Below are 14712 nucleotides of genomic sequence, written 5' to 3'. Positions count from 1 at the left end.
TGACCAAAACAATTCCGACTAAAGTTGCTTTTCCGTAAAAAATCGGTACTCCATGGAAAGCCGGCAAACATACAAGTGGCATCAAAGTGGGGTGAAAGTGGTCAGAATCGTGGCATGCGCACTCGATCCTAGAGTCGGGAAAGCATATTGTAATAGCGCCGGCGACAAAAATCATACGGGAGGGAAAAACTTTTGAATGCATGGCATAAGGAAAGCATAGTGAAATGCTCGATAGGTTCTGGTGAAAACAGGGAGAGGAGGGAGAGTACCATCAGATACAAGTGTTTTCAAGCTTCGCGTTGTCTCGTGGAAACTATAGTGGAAAAGCCTCTCACTGACACTTTGCGGAGGCTATCATTCAGTATTCAGTCACAGAATGTATAACGTTATGAAACCCCGCTCCTGCTCGCTATTTTCCGCGAATTTTCCTTCTCTCTTATCTTTTTCTGTCATTCTAAATTGAACGTGAAATTTTTTTGATTTCTATTCTGTGGACAATTTATTCGGTGAAAGGTATCAGTGGTCCAGAGTGAAATTGATCTTGTTAATTAGGAGAGAGTCAGGTTTGATAGAGGTGTTGGATCGAGTGAAACTTGGCAGAATCAACCAATCTGCAATGTAAGGTGAGTGCAAACATTAAAATCAATCTTGTTGGTGTCTTGTCCAGCTTTTATCGTCCTCATGGGTACTTTCTGTGGGGACACGTTCTGGCTGGCTAGACGCTTTCTGCAGGCTTTCTGACACGGAATTTGTAGACGCGGACGTATGCACATATGTAGGTATACATGTCGACGTACATTCATATGGGTACATGTCGGCTCCTTATTTGGGAGAGTGCTGTTTGGCTAAGTGCTTCCTCTATATCGAATGCACACAGTCGGTTTCCGAACCGGAAACAGCTTAATATACTGCAAAATGCCGCAATTAACGTTCGCTTGATCCTTGAGTTTGCATGCAGAAGTTGCACTTGGCGTTCGCTTTTTCCGGTCCGTTATTTTCAAGCATTTATAATTACATCTAAGACACGCGGAAGGAAGGAAAAAGGTGTGGAAAAGGTGAACGAATATACATATGCACTGAAGTGTTCCACTTCTCATAATGTTAGATCTTGAGCATTCACACTTCGTTAATTCTTAGGGATGCTCTGAAGGCTCAGAGCGCTTCCGTCTTTGCGATAGTTTTCTTTTGCATTCAAAGGTTTATTTACAATTCTACTAGAGAATGAAATTCAAGAAATGTCCTTTTGTCCTGTTTTGTTGTATTGCTTGAAAGCCAATTTTCTTCCTTGTACTTCCACGAATCAGTCGTACTGTTATCGTTTTATCTATTTGTGCTTTCGGATGATGAATGAGATTTTTTTGAGCACTCGATCTCATGTGGAATTTCCTGTTCCTTTATTTAGTACGTAGGTGTTGCACGGATGTGGTCCTTTCGGTAGAAGTAGCTTTGGGGTTCTGGATAGTGAACGATTTCTATTTCATAAATGTTTGTCAGGAAAAGATTTATATTATCTAGAGATACATATTGTTAAGCGAGATATATGTATCTGAAAATTTAAGTCGCCAAAATAGTTTTCGGTGTCCAGCCAATTTTCACCTGGAATAGTTCCATGATGCAGCACCTTCGCCGGCTATTGATTACTGGAGAGACTAAGTAGTAGTTTCAAGTAAATCCATTTTTCCGGGTAAATTTTCCACCTTCAAAACAATGAAAAATGATAACATTCGTTTTGAATCTCCTCCATCTACGAAAGAATTCTCAGACAGTTAACTGCGTCTAAATCTGCTTGAATTAACCACTCGTTAAAATTGCACTAAATTCATAGACATTAAGCTTGTTAAACGTTGAAAACTATCATATTTATTTAGAAATGAGAAAAGCATAAATTGAAAGTTTAGGTTCATGAAGCAGAGGCGCACTTAATATATAATATATTTTCTAAATTTTACTACGCGAGAGTGCGTGTGATCACGCCGGCGGTTGGAGCAGAAGAGATCGGTTGTTCTCCATGCGGTCCCTCTGGCTCCAAACAACGGAACCTTTTCACCGCTGGCTCTCTACTCTCGTGGCGAGTTCTAAAAAGCCGCGGAGAGCGCGGCGGCGTCATCTATCCGCCCGCATCAACAACATTCGAAATCAATGTCGAATGTTGTTAATCCTGCTGCGCGACAGTAGCATTATCGAAAGTATAGAAGAAAAGAAAAATGACAATAAAGAATAAAATAATGCGAATGCATTGATGGCGGTGGAATTTGCATCGTGACTTAATGTCGGATACCAGTTGACTTAGCTGTGAATGAGTGCCTGGGTCAAATCAGGGTAATAATCACGTGCGGCGTGGTCTTGTTGATGCCGCTGCCTCTGCCTCCATCAACTCTTGGTCACTAGTTTCCGTGATGACCTCAAGTCGAACACGTTTCCTGATGGCGCCCGGGATCGTGCCGCTGGTAGTAATGTGGTCTGTGATCCGTTGCACAGTCACATGTCACATTTTGGAAAGTGCTCGACGAATCTCTGGTGCAATAAGGAGCGGTAAGACGCTTTAGTGTCTTTCAACTAGATTCACATATTAAGCAACCCACCATGTGATCGAGCTCTAAGCACCTTTTACAATATTCTGTCCGATCTCCTATCCTGATATCTCCCAACTTTCCTTGCTTGCCTGCGTTCGTACCGAACTCGGTTCACAACGGAGATCCCTAATAACATTCGCCTGAAACATGCACTGCGGAAGAAGTTTCGGGCTTCTAAGAATGACGCTGACCTTGCTCACTTTAAGGCTATGCGTTCCACTGTATCTAGAGTCGATGGAACGCATAAAAGGTACTTATTGAGCATCAAAGCTGTCCTTGCCCGCGGTAACTTGAAACCCTTTTGGTCCCACACTTGGATAGACACTCCCACACTTCGCTAATGCCACTCAATCTCTCCCTTCTTTCAACAGTTTTGCTGACTCCACTCTCAACTCTCGACAACAATCATGCGACCTTTTCTGCATCTACTTGTCTTTCTTGTTTTCTCGCTCGACCACTCCACTGCAGGCTGCTCCGAATCTCTAGCCATTCCTCTCCTTACGCTTTCTTTGGTTGAATTCCTCATTGGTAATCTTGACCTCAATGTCGGACCTGGCCCCGATGGACTTTCTAACCTCTTTCTTCTTAACTCTAGAAGACACATGTCCTTCCTCCTGAGTATAATCTACAACAAAGGTCTAGCAAAACGCTACTTTCCCCATCTCTGGAAAGAGGCCCTTATCATCCCTATCCTCAAGAGCGGAGACCCTTCCCTCGTTGTGAACTACCACCCCATCTTTTTCCTCTCCTTTTGCCCAAAATCCGCGAAAGATACGTGAACGACTGGTTGACCACGCACTTCGGCCACCCCATTGTCAAAGAGCAGCATGGTTTCGTGAAACTATATCAAACCTTCTGGTCTTTACCAACTTCGTAGCTAAATACTTTAATTCACAACAGAAGGTATATACTATTTATACTGATTTCTTCAAAGCCTTTGATACTGTTGGCCATAATATTCTCCTCTCTAAATCCTCTCTACTCAAATTTCCTTCCTCAATCATCTCCTCGTTTTCCTCCTATCTCTCATACCGTTCCTGCAGAGTTTCGTTTCATGGTTACTCATTTCATTCCTTCTTTCCTTCCTCTGGTGTTTCCGAAGGCTCAATACTTGCCCCCTACTATTCCTGTTTTTTTATCAATGACTTCGTCTCCATCCTCACCTCCTAGTGTTTGCTTTACGCAGACGACCTTAAATTACTTACTTCTTTTTTGTCTCCGCTGAACTATGTTCTCTTTGCAGTCCAACCTTGATAATCTGGTCCGTTAGTGCTCGGTCAACAAGCTGACACTGAATTTCAGCAAATGCTACTGGATGTGCTACTCGTTTAAACCCTCCCAACATCCTTTCCCTATTCTCTTAGTGGACAACCCCTTTCACTATTGACCTCATTCCAAGACCTGGCTGAAATATTCGACGACAAACTTCGCTTCAATTCCCAGTTTATTGACATCATCCATACAGCCTCCATAATGTCTGGTTTTATCCTATGTCCCTCCTCCGGCTCTATCTCAATTCAGCCCTCCTTAATACTCTTCAACTCTCTTGTTAGAAACACCCTTGAATATTGCTGTGTAGTCCGTCCCCTTCCACTTCCGTGACTGGCGCGCTCTTGAAGTTGTACATCGCAAATTTACCTGGATCCTTTTTTACAAAAAAACCTTCCAGGGGTGGATTATCCGTCGCGACTCCGCTCTCTCAATCTCCCTTCCCTGCAGTAATACCGTATTTTCCTTGATATATGTACTCTGTTCAAAATCTGCAATTGCATGATGGACTGCTCTACCAACTTGGACACCTCTCCCTCCTCCCCCTCGACAGGCCTGCTTGCGTGATATGGTTGAATTTACGCTTTACAAAAAATATTTGGTCAAGCAATTCATCCTTCGAACCGCAAACCAAAACTCAGTGAAATTTTTGTCTCGGGCCCAAGGGAAATCTCCCTTTTCCACTCCCTCTCATGAGGCCTGGTGAGACAACTTTTTAGGCTGTCGTCGTCTCTTCTGGGCCATTGCAAAGGTATTGTCTAAAGGTCTCTCCTCTCTCTCGGTAACTTCGACAATGGAAATTGTAGGGTATGCTGAACTTGCAGGCACGATCTCTAATAGGCCAGTATCCCGTGGCCACATTCTCCTTCACTTAGCGCAGATGGTGAGGCTTGGCTATCTGGAGTCTGCGTCTGTCAAGCAGTGAGAGTACTTTCCACTATACATAGTCCACTGTCGAGAGGAGAGCCACGACGGCAAAGCAGAGCTCCGATGGCCTGTTCATTCTCATCTGTGTTCCTATAACCAGGAATCCAGAGAAGGGTAACTTTGAGCATATTGAGCATTGGTTAGTGCACCTCTACACTGTCTTACCAGCCTAAGGGATGTCACTACTGGGTACAAACCCTTAATAACGACTTGGATAGGTCTTTTATAGATCCCGTAACATCGCTAAGGTTTTCAGAAAAACTTGCCACCTGCTCAACTGTCAGTCTTTCAATCATTTTTGAAGAAGTAGTAGACCGTCGCATTCGCCCGCTCCTTCAAAAATATAGAAACATAACTACTGAAAGTAGTTTCTCGCAACCATCTAAGGATGACGTACAGTACACCATCCGCACTACTGATTCTTCTTGAAGGTGCGTCCATCAACACCTCAGAAACTCGCTGTTGCTAAGAAAAAATTAGACATCGTTTTAATGCAGGGTATTTGCAGACCATCAAATAGCAGCTGGTCTTCTTTACTACACATAGTTCCAAAGCCCAATGGCGAATGGAGACCATGTGGTGACCGCTTTCCCATACCACTCATCCACGACTTTGGGCACAACTTTGCTAGCTAGCTAGCCAAGACGTACCGTCAAATTCCTGTAGCTCCGGAAACTTCTTTTCCAAGAAATTGAATTCAGCTCAACAGAACTACAGCACCTACGATCGCGATTGGCAAAAAAAAACTTGCGATAATCCCTAGAAGGCAGGCACAAGCCTGTTACCTTCGCTTTTAAGCAGAAGCACCTGAGCTTCATAAGTCAGTTTACTTCGGCCTTCCAGCACGTGTTCGGATGATGTAATGCTTCAGAGCCTCAGGGACAACTCCAAATATAAATTTCGGGAGTTTTCCCTTCTCGGTTCAACCTCCAAAATACTCTGCCTTTGAAAAGAGACCTAGGCCATATATTCCGGCCATTTTTAGCAAGGAAGTATTCCATGCAATGCACGATGTTGCGCACGCTGGCATTCGGACAATGAATTGGTTTGTCACTAAAAAATATTTCTGGCCCTCAATTAACAAGGACGTTAATTCCTGGGCCAGATAGTGCATCACGTGCCAGTGGTATAAAGTCACCAAGCACGTACAGAAAGAAAGCTCATTCCCTCGGTCTACAAAGGGTTTTCACAGGATCCACATCGACATATTTGGCCCCTGGTGAGATTTGCATGGCTTCAAATATTGCCTCACAATCATCGATAGGTTCACGCGGTGGCCTGAAGCAATACCTCTGGTTGACGTTTCCGCACAATCGTGCCGCGAGGTCTTTTTTCTGGAATGGATCCCACGCTTTGGAGTTTCGGCCGAAGTCATTACTGAGCAGTTCGTCATTACTGACCAGCGTACTCCCTGCAAACCAGCGGGATGCTGGAAGGCTGGCATAGGACGCTGAAGGCCGTTGATGGTGCTGTGAAGGACATTAACGGTCGACTTCTCATCCACGATTCGGGCATCAATGCACTCAAACGAGGTAAAGCTGTTCTGTTTGATTTTATCCCCGCAGAGTTATTTATCGCAGCAATTGCAGTTATTGCAGATCTGCTACTTCCACGTGTATGGAAATCTTGGGAATCGGAGCCGTTTCCCAGAGAGTAGATAAGGGGGATGATCTTTAAGATTCCAAAGAACGGCACCCGTTTTGAATGTGACAATTGGAGGGGTATCTGCGTGCTCCTTGCCGTCACAAAGGTAATGGCTAAAATAACGTTGGGAAGAATCAAAGAATGTGTCCTGCATTGACCCTATCAACACTTTACGTATCATTTTGGAACAGTATGCGGAGTGCGAAATCGTGAATAACGAGTGTATCTGGAGTGCTCTACGCAGGAGGAGCATTCCGGAAAAACTAAGAGCTTTGATCATAGCAATGTACGATGGCGCATAATGTCACTTGCTGCTCTGAGGGACATTTTGGAAGGATTTGGAGTTCTTAAGGGGAGGTCACCAGGGTTGCGTCTTCTCACCGATATTAATTCTTCTTGGTGGTTATTGGTGACGTTCTTCATGTGCTTTGTGCGGACGTAGGGGGGGGGGGGGGGGTGTAACGTGTGTACCTGCCGTGTAGGCATAGTCCCACGGTCCTCTTCGGACACGGATTGATTTTGGGACCACAATCAGAGTCCCGCCATGACTAGCACAGCGGTACTGGTTTATACTAAGTGCAGGCTCAGTATTTATGCCAGTGGATGCGAGGCACCCGAGTTGTACAGCGCAACTCCACGCTTGAGCTCCGAAGAGCTTTGCCTGCGATGTAGGCATAACCACAACCACCATGAAACTCCTATTAGGGGGTCAACCTAACGCCTAAAGGAAGCCATTCGGAGGAGCAAAAAGAACTGCTTCAAACAGCTATGCGACCATGCCGACATAAACCCTTGGGGCGAGGCTTACAGAGTGGTGATGAAAAGGCTGCGGAAATCACCCCAGGTGACCTGTACGTGCCTCCTGAAACAGATTGTTACCACTCTGTTTCCTCACCACGAAAATAGGGGAAGGCAAATTTTTGTCCAGCTAAATGACGGCATAATAACGCCTGTAACTGTGGAGGAGCTGCGGGAAATATGTGGTAGGTTCGGGTACAACGAGGCCCCAGGTTTGGATGGCATCCCCAACCGAACTTTGAAACTGGCAGTGAAGACTAGGCCCGACCTTTTCGCCAACACCTTCGAGGCGTGCCTAAAAGAAGGAATATTCCCTGCCCAGTGGAAAAAGCAAAAGTTGGTGTTGCTTCCGAAGCCTGGCAAGCCACCTGGAAACCCAGCGTCGTATCGCCCTATCTGGCTGTTGGATACAATGGGGAAGATGATGGAGAGAGTCATCTACAACAGACTCCTGCCCATCGTCGAAGCCAGCAATGGTTTGTCGGAACGCCAGTTTGGTTTCCGACTGGCTGACATAGGTGTCCCCAGATACGTAGCGAATTTGGTGGAAAACTGCCTCTCAGAGAGGACTCTCTGGTACGGGGGGGATGAGGGCCCCAAAGAGTAAATTGTCACAGCCGGGGTACCACAGGGATCGGTACTTGGTCCCCTGTTGTGGAATATCATGTATAATGGGGTGCTTGCTCTTCCTGTCCAAGAGGGGACTACTATTGTCGGCTTTGCTGATGACCTAGCTGTAGTTGTTGCAACAAAACACCCAGAAGATGTGGAGGTTTACGCAACGGAAACAGTGAGAGCGGTAAAGTCCTGGCTAGAAAAGGCCGGGCTGACCTTGGCGGACGCGAAAACGGAAGCGGTCTTAATAAGGAACCGCAGAAAAAATAACACTGTATCAAAGCCGGCTATTAAATACCTGGGGGTAATAATTGACACCAAATTGAGTTTTTGGGAACACCTAGGGTATGCATGCCAAAAGGCAGCCAGTTCCACCACGACACTTGCAAAAATGTTGCCAAATATTGGCGGACCCAACCATTGCCGGAGGTTGGTGCAAGTCGGAGTGGTGCGATCCATCCTGTTCTACTCGTCGCCTGTGTGGGCAGACGCGCTTGCAAACTCTCAGAGACGGAAGCAGGTGAACTCGGTTTACCGGCGGAGGCTTTGAGGGTTTGCAGTGCTTTTAGAACCACATCAGATGAGGCAGTATTGGTGGTGGCAGGCATGATCCCTGTTGACATTCTGGCCAAAGAAATGAGTGTCCTGTACAATGTAAGACATATGGAGGGGCATGTACAGCGTAGAAATGCGGCAAGGTCAGAGTCGTTTGATCTCTGGCAACGCAGATGGGACGAGTCTACGAAAGGTCGGTGGACGCACAGGCTCATTCCCAACATTAGGGTGTGGCTTGAGCGAAAACATGGGGAGACCAACAACCACATTACCCAGTTCCTCACGGGACACGGTGGTTGCTACAGGCAGTATCTGCACCGCTTTGGGTTGGATGATTCTCCGAACTGTCCCGGATGCGATGGCATACCGGAGGATCCAGAGCATGTGATGTTTCACTGCCCACGATTTGCGATAGAGAGAAGGAGCTTGAACCAGGTGCTGGGCAGGAGCGGGACCCCGGAGAGCTTGGTTACTGAGATGCTGGAGTCCGAGAAGTGGCTTGCGGTTGGCTCTGCAATCATCCAAATGCAGGAGGAGTTGCTGAAGGAACAAAGAAGGAGGAAAGCTGCAAATAGGAGAAGGATGAGTGCCTAAGAGCAAACCTACCCCGCGAAGTAATACCTTAATGGTGGTCCCGCGGGACTGGGGCTGGAGAGACCGAGGGGTGGTTTTTAGTGGGTGTGAATCCCACGGGCGCCCGCTGTAGTTCCGCCGTTCGGGCGGCGGAGTTGCGGCAGACGTGTCTTTCTAAGATTTTCCACACAAAAAAAAAAAAAGATAACCTCTGGTGAGGCTTCATGGCAAAGCCACTTCAGATTAGTCCCTTGCAGACTCGGGTCTGAGTACGTGGTACGTGGGGACGGAACTCCCCAACGGGTTATCTGGAATGTCTGGACGTACAGGAATCCAATTAAGGATGATATCTTTCCTTAAACACCTCGACTGCATTGATGATTTCTGTTTTCTCACAGGGGTCATGGGCATTGGCCAAATTCCGGATCTGGAAAGAGAGGCATCTAGAGTTGGACCACCAAAACCAACAAAACCAAGGCTCTCAGTCTGACGAGTCATTTCCTCCTCTTCGTTTCACTCACAAACTTCCAGATATAATAAATCTTGAATTTCAAGTGTAAGTTTTCAATGCAAATGAGGCTACTTTACACTTACAATTTCAATGTGTTCAACATCAGAATTCTAGGAATTTTAGCGCAGAATATCTTACCATGCAACATATGTAGATAATGCAAACTCCAGGGCTGAAAACTTCTTATCATTGCTTGTTGTAACACAAAAGAACCGAAAAGAACGGAAAACGAGTTGCTTATAAAGTTGTTCCAGACAGAACACTCGAGAGTTGTCTGCCCATTCCAACATTTGGAAAACCGACTAATGGTACTTATGAGGGGACCTAGGACTTGGCCGTTTTCCAAGTTACAAGAGAACCAAATTATGAATTGACTTCATTAGTAGAAGGAGAAAAACGATATGACTTTAATCGAGAATTCTTCTACGTTTTTCATGAAAAGATGAAATTCTGGTTGGAAAATTTGGTGCCTGCAGCAGTCATTATAAATCCTTAATCAGATGGCATCCTTTGAATATTTCCCACACGGACTAGTGCTCCACATTGCCTTCATCTATGCAGTCTTCCGCTGGCTACAGTCATTGATTAAACAAGTTTAAAATAGTTGCGTTAGGCAGAGTATCTAACTTCCCGCCAAGGACTTACATATTCTGCGAAATATATAGGAAACAGGTCGCTCCTTGGATAGGGTCATAGCGCTAACGAACTGAATTCTTAACTAGGAAGATGTTCTGATGTGCATAGATTGCATCTGTATGTCTGCATATCATATTAGATACATGCATATGTATAAACGTACGCTCCCACATATCCTACCACTGATGGAGTATAATTATATTTTTTCTAGATTCATTTGAAGATAATAGTCAGACAATGAAGACGTCCTCGTGGCCTCCATGCATATGCACATGCACTCACGGAAGTGTAATAAAACCACAACAATACTCGAAATGTTGTTCGTACATTGAGTTGGCAATCAACAAGTGAAACTTAACCCCACGCAATTATATTTTCCACCAACCCATGTATGTTTGCTATTCCACTTGAGCAACTTTTCACATCATCATATGTTCTAGAACTGTATCCTGTTTTCGTACCACACAGTGCTTAGGCCTATGCGCACATTAGACTGAAAACAAGATTTATCAAATTGCAAGAAAACTCCATGAATTCATACTAAGATAACGTGTGTGTACGGATGCAGATCGATATCTAGCCTAAACTCACATTATGCACACAATAATGTTTCATTTGATTCTTCATCCGAATCCCATCTACGGTGCGGGGCATCTCCTAACCGTCACATCTTAAGGATAATACGTTAAGCTGTATATCTACCACAATCTGAGGATGCCAGAATAATCTGTGCCAAGTATTTTTTTTTTTAATTCTCTTGGGTCTCGTTCAACTTTCGTTAAAGAACACTAGACGGTATCTACCAGGACAATGGATGAATCTACAACCTGAGAGAAAAATTGATAAAAACTTGAGGCTAATAGTTGAGCTTCCAACTCGAGGAAGGAAGTCAACGAAACTAGCGCTCGTTATATGTGCTCGGACTGTAGTATCTGTATCTATGTACATTAATATCTTTGAAGGAACGTGGAGCCAATATTTTAAGAGATCAGAATCGATTTTTAAAAGTAAAAAATTCAACGGACTCCTCACAACTGCTGAGTTACACTATGGACAGTTTTTAGAGGTCCTTGAAAGAAACTCGGTGTAAAGTTCAATATTTTCATAAGATTACGTGGAATATATTTCTTCCTGGAGTAAAACGATTAACTTCAGCAGAGAACTTTAAAGTGGATAGTCCTCTGAAACGGAAGGGCGTTAACTGTACACACAATCTAAAGGACTCTTGAAAATATCACTTCCGCCTTCATGTCTCAAATGAGGAATTGCATTACCGATAGTCAGAAGGGTAACTTTGCTCTTATAGAAATTCATCAGGAAGTTCTTATTTGTTGTAAGTATGCTATATGTATCTAGACGCGATTCTAGCAGGACATTAGTTTGCCATGGAATGACGTCAAAGTCACTACTAGTTTTTGGTGATGAACCCAGAGGTTTCATTTGGGAGAAAGATAAATTAGCTAGTATTTGCAAAAACTCCTTGCCGCTGTCGATGGGGTGATGTTAGTGTAGCTCTGCCAAGGTGGTACTTGTGGCATGTATCAGGGGCCAGTCCCTTCGGGATCCTGGTCGGGCAGTGCGCATTAAACCGGTATTACTAGACCGTGTCGCCGTGAGCAAACGCTGATTCGTCCGTGAGTTCCGGGATTATCTAAGCATAGGCTTCGCCTCAAGGAACTTAGGTAGTGGCTTTGTCTCCCTCGTCGACACCGTCCTTGACTACTGCGGCCCACTCCCTTACACACGAGGCGATGGCAAAAATTTTATTGGAGAACAAACATTTTATAACTGAGGAAACAGAAGGGATGACAAGGGGATGCGCAGTACGAAATTGCTCGCATCAGTGTCCAGCAAAGCAAGGGCTGAAACACCCGACGAGGTGTCAGGATGCGCGCAGCCAAATAAAAAAGATGACTCGCAAAGTAGTGCATCCCCCGGGATAGAGACGGTAACTCATACACTAGGTTAAGAATTGTAACAAAGTAAGCTAGAGGTCTAAGTAATGATCTAATTCTTGCTGTAATTAATTAAAATGTAGAATAAAAAAAAATACAGTACCATGCAGTATTGTTGCTGTGGAAAGGGGTACAGTGGAAACCATTAAAACTGAGCAGATGACTTCAAATATAAACCGAGTGGTTGCGCAATCGACTGTTCTTGCGAAAACCGAAAAAGTTAGGCATATCAAAAAATGCTTGGTAGTTGTGAAGTTTCTGCGGTCTGAAAGGTTCTCCCAGAAAACCGTCAGCCAGGGCGTGAAAAACGGGCTGATGGAGCTGGAGGAATTTCTGGGTCGAATTTTCTACTACAGCTGGACATGGAGTAGAAGCAACCGCGCCCGCCGCTGAGAGGACCGTAAGCGCCAAACCGATCGCACATAGCCCGTTGCGGAGCGAACTGAGGGAAAATAAAAGGTAAAAAAGGTATCTGAAGAACACTTCACCCAGGCATTCTCCAGGACTCCAAAGCAGAGAAGAAGAAAGAGAGACAAGAGGCAACAACACACCGCGTCGGGTCGTCAAAAAAAATCCTGCTTAAAATTAAGGTGGATATGAATGGTGGCGCGCCTAAAAAAAAAGGTGGGCAGACCAAGGAGGATTAAACGGCAAGTTCTGCTTATTAATCCGATGGGCGGCTAGACCTTTGTAGAATTCCTCAGCGGGATCCAAAGATAACGGAGCAGAAGTCTCTCAAAATCGGAAAACGAAGGGTGATTAAGTGCTTGTTGAATTAGCTCCGAAAAATATAAAGCTACACATTCTGTGAAGCAGGCAAGGGGGCAAGGGGTTTACGGGGGAGAAAGCCTTGGTTTCTGGCCTAGAACCCACATCTTCTTCTTTTTCTTCAGCCTTCGTCTCGTTCACAAGCAGGGTCGACTCGTTGTGATCGGCTTGGCTATTTGGCCTTATCAAATGCCTGATCTGGATGCAAATCCCCATCCAGCATATCATGCCACCGCTGTTTCAGTCGGCCTTTTGGTCGATACTCAGACCAACTGTGGTGAGTAAATTCTCGTTGGTGCGAATTTCGTGACCATACCATCGAAGACGCCTCTCTCGCAGTTTGTTCACGATCGGTGCAACCCCATGTCGATCGCGGATATTCTCATTTCGGATGTGATCAAAACGTGTCACGCTACTAGTCCAATGCAACATCTTCTTCTCCATTACCGCAAGACGCTGTTCATTGTCTTTTATAGTCGGCCAACACTCAGAACCATAGAGAGCGACAGGAAGGACGACATTGGGGTAAATTTTAGATTTCAGATGTTCATTGAGGTTGCGTTAATGCGTGAAGCAATTTCAATCCGCCATTCTCCATTGGCTGATAGCATTGACCTGAGGTATTTAAATCGCTCAGTTCTAGGCAGGTCATTCCCGCTGACAGTGATTGTGCTTGTTTCATGGAGATCGGTTGTCAAAAATTCAGTTTTATTCAGATTCAATCTGAGACCGTGTTGCATGAGCCCTAGAACCCACGTGCTCTCTAGAAATCCGAAATCTTGACTGCTTCACAGAGAAGAACAAAGTAGGACAGGCCATCAAGCGCGAATGTTCGGAGGTAAGCAATGTTCGGATTGATATCAGCTCTGCTGACTCCCAAGGCCAAAAATTCGCTGTGGTGAAAGGTCCCGAACAATACGTGAGGAAACTTCTTAACAGCGGGAAAAACATAATTGGTTAGGTAGTATGTAGGATACGATTTCGGGTCGCTTCCACCAAATGTTACACATGTTTAGATTACGGAGACAGGTCTGCAACCTGCCGAGGAGTTCTGGAAGATTTCTCGGTAAGCGACCATCAACGCATCGCGTTCGAAGTGGTTAACGTAGCCTCAAGATATGCACCACCCACTGACGGATTTGTGAAAACTGTTGGAGCAGGTGGGTCGCCCTGGAGGGCGCTTCTGGGGGTAGTTGCGCTGCAGCTGACACTGCCATAAATTTAGTTAAGAACCTGATAATGACGGCCTGCGGAGCTTCCATCCCCAGGAGAATATCGAGGCGTGGTAAGCCTTCTATGTATTTTTGGAGGAAAGGGTATCACAAACTCCGCGGCTTGACAAAACGTTTAAATTACCGGAAAGAGACATGTACCACAATGACAGAATACAGATCGGACTTGATTACAAATTGGTAACCTGAAAAACCAGGGCTTTGTGGAAATCCTGTTCACTTAAGGCTGAGCAGATAGACGTACTGTACCGTATGGATTAATAACAGCGGTGTGTCACCGAGGAGTGTCCATTTTCCTTTAAAAATGAGTTGGAAGATTCAGTCCTTTCTTTGAAAACCAAGAAGGCACCAGGTCCTGATGGTATCCCGGCACTGGTGCTCCAACATCGGTGAGACCTACTGCTCAGCATATTCAACGCTTGCATGAAAGCAGGTATTTTTTCTTCCCGCAGGTAGGTAGCAAGGCTTGTGCTGATCAGCAAAGGGAAAGGCGACCCTGAACTGCCGTCTGCATATCGACCACATTGTATGCTTGACACGCCGGGAAAGTGCTCGAAAAGTTCTTCAGAAGTAGACACGCTGAAGTTATATGTGCTGCTGGAGACTCATCCCCAGGGCACTTCGGCTTTAGAGCAGGGAGAACCATGCAAGTTGTC

At 45.2% G+C, this 14712-nt stretch overlaps 1 protein-coding gene across 1 annotated transcript in view; it reads left to right on the top strand.

The window, feature by feature from the left end:
• Window positions 1-325: 325 nt before the first annotated feature.
• LOC119659012 overlaps window positions 326-14712 on the top strand; it is a 61445-nt gene continuing 47058 nt past the window's right edge. The window contains exon 1 of the mRNA XM_038066911.1: window positions 326-623. The gene's annotated coding sequence lies outside the window, so the exon portion shown is untranslated. The remainder of the gene's footprint in view (window positions 624-14712) is intronic.

The sequence above is a fragment of the Hermetia illucens genome, chromosome 1, assembly GCF_905115235.1.
Source record: "Hermetia illucens chromosome 1, iHerIll2.2.curated.20191125, whole genome shotgun sequence".
NCBI classification, from domain to species: Eukaryota; Metazoa; Arthropoda; class Insecta; order Diptera; family Stratiomyidae; genus Hermetia; species Hermetia illucens.
Note: the sequence above shows the minus strand (reverse complement) of the source record. Positions and strands in the feature narration are given on the sequence as shown.